This window comes from Sapajus apella, unplaced genomic scaffold (genome assembly GCF_009761245.1).
Source record: "Sapajus apella isolate SASKATOON/1434 unplaced genomic scaffold, GSC_monkey_1.0 scaffold8, whole genome shotgun sequence".
NCBI lineage: Eukaryota > Metazoa > Chordata > Mammalia > Primates > Cebidae > Sapajus > Sapajus apella.
Window position 1 is genome coordinate 2,588,969 of NW_022436948.1, and position 6,000 is coordinate 2,594,968.

The 6,000-nt window shown below is 59.0% G+C and overlaps 1 protein-coding gene across 3 annotated transcripts in view; it reads right to left on the reverse strand.

Annotated features, from left to right (window-relative positions):
• Positions 1-6,000, reverse strand: part of AGPAT3 (1-acylglycerol-3-phosphate O-acyltransferase 3) — a 110,107-nt gene that overhangs the window by 38,688 nt on the left and 65,419 nt on the right. Inside the window, exon 1 of one of the 3 annotated variants that reach the window (XM_032276742.1) lies at positions 2,765-3,169. The exons of the other annotated variants lie outside the window; for them this stretch is intronic. The gene's annotated coding sequence lies outside the window, so the exon portion shown is untranslated. Of the gene's footprint in view, positions 1-2,764; positions 3,170-6,000 lie in introns of those variants that run through there. 3 annotated transcript variants of the gene reach the window in all.

The window sequence follows — 6,000 nt, forward strand, 5'->3', positions numbered from 1 at the left end:
GTAGGCGACTGAAAAAAGCCTGTGGGAGGGGAGGAGGGAGGAAGGAGGTTTCTGTTCTACAAGTAGAAAATGAGGTCCTCGCGTGACCACGCACCCTGGCCACCCAGCCCTGGGGAGCGGGCCTCTCCCCCGCCACTGTGATGCGGATGGCCGAGGCTCCACGGCCTGTCTTCCTCCATCTCCAGCAGGCACGGGGCTCGGAGGCAGCCAGGACAGCTTTGCTCTTTGTAAAATGCAGGTGATGGGACACAGAACAGAGGTCCTGCCAGGTCTCTCGGGGCCCAGACCAGGCAACGGCATGACCCCGCCACTCTCCTCCCACGAAGTGAGCCGCTGAAGGGGGCTGAATAGAAGGTCCCGCCTGACCACTGCAGCCCAGGACAACCGCTGGCAGGCATGGCTGCAGGGCTGGGCACCTGGATGCTGCTTGTGGGGTTTTCACAGCATTCAGAGCCCCTGCTGCCCATCAAGAGCGGGTCTTAGAAGATGAATGAGAAGCCACTCTTCTGGCTGTGGACTGAGCATGGAGGGTCCTGGTCTGGAACCCCACATTCAGAGTCACATGCTGGACAACAGTGGCCACCGCAAGGGAGGGTGTCTCCAGGAAGAGCTGGCATCACAGGCTCCCTGCTGTCTGTTGCTGGTACCTAGGCATGTATGGCGAACGCAGGGTGGGCAGGTGCTTCAGGAGTGCCTCATGAAGGATGCCAGACTCCCAGCGAGTGGAGGCCACACAGGGCCAGCCCTCCTTCCTGCTCTGGGAGGGAGCGGGTGAGGCCTCCCTGGACCCATGCTGCTGCCAACACAGAATCACCCTGTCCCAGGCCCTGCAGCCACCATGAGGCTCAACATCTCTGTCCCCCCCAAAAAAAAAACCAGGCCACCTCTGTGGCCCTCCAGGTCAAACGGGGCCAACAGGGACCTCACAGGCCGTGAGCTCTGGAAAGCTCCCCGTTCGCACTGCAAGTACAGCTGAATGGCACCCGAGGGTGTGCGGCCACAGGGCAGGCCATGCTCGAATCCTGCAGTCCCACAGATAACTCGCTGAAGACCCGAGGGCAGATGAGCAATGTGCGTCCTTGGAAACGCTGTGGGTGAGGGGGAGGCACAGCCAGTCCCCTGCCACCTGGTCAGCGGCTGAAGCTGAGAGGCTCGGCGTAAGCCAATTACTGGCAGCTGCTCGGGCACAAGGCAGCACAGAGGTGCTCTTTCCCAACACTTAACGGGTCTCCATCATCTTGAGCATTTGTAAAACCGCATAGCCCGGCCATGAATCCCAAGAAATGACTTGATACCCAGCCTCTGCCCAGGTGCCAGGAATGGCCTGGGAAAGACGGCGAGCGTGGAAAAAGATGGTCCGCTCGCCGGGACCAGCCTGCCTTGTATACGTGGCCCACGTCACGCTTGCGGTGGCCCCAAGCTGAGGGAGAGTGAGTGGTTGGTCCTGGGGTTTGGGAATCCTCACCAATGGCTGCCCCCTCACTGGAACTCCCAGAAGCCCCAAATCCTGGGCCAATTCAACTCCTAAATTTCACATTTAGGTTCTGCTTGTTTTTTAGACATGGCATCTCTGTCGTCCAGGCTGGAGTCCAGTGGCACAATCACAGTTCACTGTAGCCTTGACCTCCTGAGCTCAAGGGATCCTCCCACCTCAGCCTTAGGATTCTGTCTTCTGGCTCTGGGTAAAGCTCTTCATAAACAGTATCCATCGTCTTTACATAAACTGAGTCGCAGGGAAGACTGGACTGCCTCCTGCCTGCCCTGCCTTCAGTGACCCTCCCAGCCCTTAGAAATGGAAGCACATTAATCGGATCTATAGAAGAGAAGAGAAAGCTTCCAGATCAGAGAGAAGCAGCTCCTGGCCAAGTGTGCGCTGAGAAAAACAAACACAATCTGGAGTGGACGCTCAGGACAGCCGAGGTCTCTTCTGAGGAATCACCCCGTTCCCCGGCTCTAGAAAATAAAGTCAGCACCCAGGCGGGGTTTTTGGGTTCCCCCAGCTGCCCCCTGCACCGCATGGTGCCATCATCACACACTCCACGGACAGAGGCTGACATGCGTCCTGTGCCCGTTGACCCTCTGCAGCAAAGGGGCAGGCGACATCGGTGTCCTGTTTTGCCCATGAGAACTAGAGGCCCGGAGCACAAACACCTGTCTAATTCCATGGAGACGCAGCGGGGCTGGGACGGAATCTCTGAGGTCCTTGGCCAGCGTGATCTGTGACACCTGTGACTCCCAACCTCTGTGAGGAGAGCTGGCAGGGACTCTGGCCAAGGGCGGCCGGGAAATCGCCCATAATCGCCGTAAACCAGCCCACCAGGCAATGGGTGTGACGGAGCAGGGCCGCTTTGATGGCAGCTATGCATTTTCTGCTTGGGGCGCAGATCGCCATGTCTATCAGACACCCCCACAGCACCTGCCTCGGGGCAGCAGGAGTCTGTGCCCAGGCAGCAGCCACTCATCCTTCCCAGGACATGACGGCACCTATGAATGCCCCAGATGGTACGAAACCCCTGAGCTCCCCTGAGCTCCTTCAGGAATGTTCCAAACAAAAAATCCTTTGCAGAAGGATGGGAGAGCCACCCAAGGACCCCAGGAAGGATCTGAATAAGCTCTTGCTGCCCCCACTTCCCTACCTCCCAGGAGGTCCCCTGCAAAGGGCTTGGCATTGTTTGCTGACATGCGGAGAACGGGTCCAGAGCTGGGAGAGGAGGGCAGCACACAGCAAAACCCCGGGACTGCCCAAGCCCCCGGCCTCACTCACCAGTAGAAGTAATAGGCCAAAGCCACTGCCAGCAGGGCCACGCAGATCCCCGAGAAGAGGCAGGCCGGGTAGCTGATCAGCATCTTCGGCCCCCAGGTCCCGAGCTGCCTGAAGCCGGCGAGAAGGAGCCTGTGGGGAGCAGGTGTCAGCCTGGCCGGAGGGTGAGGAGCCGAGCTCAAGTGGAGGGATTAGGACCCGGCCTGAGCCGCCCCGGCCTGGCAGGGGCCGAGGTTACCCAAAGCATCTGCTCGGCAGGAAGTGGGTGCCGGGCACTCCCGGGTGCCACCTACGTGGCGAGTACTGTCCTTCCAGCCACAGGGACCGACACAAGGGACCCCAGGAGTGCGCTGAAGCAGGACGTACACGCAGGTCCCTCCTCCCAAGCACGGCTGCGGGCTCTGCCGTCGGGGCAGCGGCTAATCCAATAAGCAGCTTTCAGCCAGGAGCTGCTCTCTATAAACAGGCAGAGTCCCAGGGCCGGCCAGGACGCAGCCAGCGAGCCCCACCCCAGCATGGACCCCCAGGACCAGGGACCTGAGAGTGTCCCAGTACCACTGTGGCCAGGGGCTGGGTGTGGGTGAGTCGGCGAGGAAGAGCCTGTGCTTGGCCTCAGAGGCCCCCAGGTGGCATGTGGGGCGTGGCTGCAGGCTCAACACTGAGGAGCCACCCTGTCTGCCGGACAGGACAGGCGCCTGCCACAGTCGCTCCAAACGGCAGCCACATTGGCTGAAAGGTGGCTCCCAAGTTCGGGGCCCCCACACTGGGAGGGCCGCGGGGTAAGACGCCTCTTATCCTCCAGGAAGTCAGGCTCAGTCCCTCCACGTCTCTCCAGCCTGAAACCTCTGAATCTGAAATGCAGGTATTCAAAGGCTAAACTAGGGAGACGAGAGCAAAGGACCCCCGGACACAGCATGGCCCTGTGAACCCTCCTGGGGCGCCGGGGAGAGCCTCGACAACACGCAGGGATGGGGATGGGGTGCTCTAAGGGAGCGCCACAGACGCCGGCCGATGCATGCTCGCTCAGGGTCACGGGGCCGTAGTGGGATACACTGACAGTCACTGCCCATGCGTCTGCCATGGCACCAGACACAGAAGTCCTGTCCCCAGCACAGGTGGCCCAGGATACTCGCCCGGCCTGGCCGCAGGCCCATCCCAGCCCGGGTGTGGCCCCTTCATGCTCTGTGGGAAGCTGTGGACTGAGAGGTGGGAACTGCCCAGCTCAGCCCTGAAGATGCTCAGCCCTTACTTCTGTGAAGCTGGAGGAGGAGAGAGCGTGATGGGCAGCTGCAGGCTCCCCAGGCCTCCGGGAGCCCCTCCTTCCCGCTCACAGGGCTTCAGGTGACCGCAGCCCTGGCCGACACACTGACCCCATGTGACTCCATGTGACACCCAGAGCCGCCCGCTAAGCCACTCCTGGATTCCTGACCCTTAGCAGCTGTGTGAGATAACAGCTGTCTGTTGTTTTCGCTGCTAAGTTTGTAGGTAACTCCCATAGCAATAGGTAACAAACACGGTAGGCAACCAGGCAGATCAGCATCGTCACAGCATTTGCTGGAATCATTGGATGACCATGTACAGGGCTGAGTTAGTGTCTGAACAAAACAGATTTGCAGGCTGGGCGCCATGGCTCACACGTGTAATCCCAGCACTTGGGAGGCCGAGGCGGGCGGATCGCCTGAGGTCAGGAGTTTGAGACCAGCCTGGCCAACACAGTGAAACCCCACCTCTATTAAAAATACAAAAAAAATTAGCACACCTGTCATCCCAGCTACTGGGGAGGCTGAGGCAGGAGAATTGCTTGAACCCTCAAGGCAGAGGTTGTAGTGAGCACCCCAGCCTGGGAGACATAAGCAAGGCTCCTGTCTTAAAAAAATTTGCAGATTCAAGAATTTTGACTTCTAATCCTCGGTATCTTCTATCCCAACGAGCAGTATGAACTAACTTAGCTCTCCAGTATGAAATGCTCACCATGGAACCAAGACATTCATTTAATCCTGGGAGCAGCTCAAGAAACCCAAGAGAATGTGTGTGTGAGAGAGAGGGAACGTCGGGGAGAGAGGGGATACGCAGCCCTCCCATCAGACAACAGCAAGCCGCGCTGCCCTCCTCCCTCTGCAGTGAGGACCCGCGCTTCTCGGTCCCGCACTCTGCACAGCCATCCTGAAATGTGCAAATGCTCCTGGCTGCCCGCACAACCTCTGCCTGGCACCTCTCCTAACCAGACCCTGCTCGAGGTATAGAAGGCAGTGGCTGTGCAGAAGTCATCTGGCTTCAAGGGATGCGTCCCAATGGCTGCCTTGGTAGTTAATGACAGAGGAGTCTTTCAGGGCTTCCAGAAAGGTGTTAGTCCCTGACAAAAGGTTGCAAAAAGAAATTTGCCTTTTCCTGTCCAGGCATGGTGGCTCACGCCTGTAATCCCAGCACCTTCAGAGGCAGGAAGAGCACTTGAACACAGGAGTTCAAGGCTGCAGTGACCTACGATCGTGCCACTGCCCTTAAGCCTTAGTGACAGAGGGAGACCCTGTCTTCAGAAAAACAAAACAAAACACTAAACTCCCTTTTCCTGGCACCAGAATTCTCTGTATCAAGACATGATGGCTGGTGCAGAGGCAGCCATGCTGTCACCTCAAGGAGACAGGCCGTGGTGGAAAGCAAACAGGATGGTGGCCAAGAAGAGGAACGGATAAAGCCAGGGGCCTTGCGTGCCTCCGCCAAGCCAAGCCAAGGCCAGCATGGAGGAGCTGACCCCCAGGGCCTCCCGCCTAGGTCAGCTCAAGGCAGACTCTGCTCCTTTCAGCTCGTTCTGTTCTGCCAACGTCCCATTCTGTGGGCCTTTGGGACTCACACATATCAGGGACCAACTTCTTATCTCCATGCTTTGCATTTCCCAAAACACAAACGCCATGCATGGGTACCCCTGTGCCAAGAGCAAGCCTGAGTTTTCTGCAGAGCCATGGAAGCCACAGGGTCAGCCTGCCTACCCAGAAGTGCCAGCGCCACCCAGGAGTGCCAGCCCCACTCAGGAGTGCCAGCCCCACCCAGGAGTACCAGCCCCACTCAGGAGTGCCAGCCCCACCCAGGAGTACCAGCCCCACTCAGGAGTGCCAGCCCCATGCAGGTTTGCATGTGAGGTGTTCTTCTATCCCCCACCCAGGAGTGCCAGCCCCACTCAGGAGTGCCAGCCCCACCCAGGAGTGCCAGCCCCAATCAGGAGTGCCAGCCCCACCCAGGAGTGC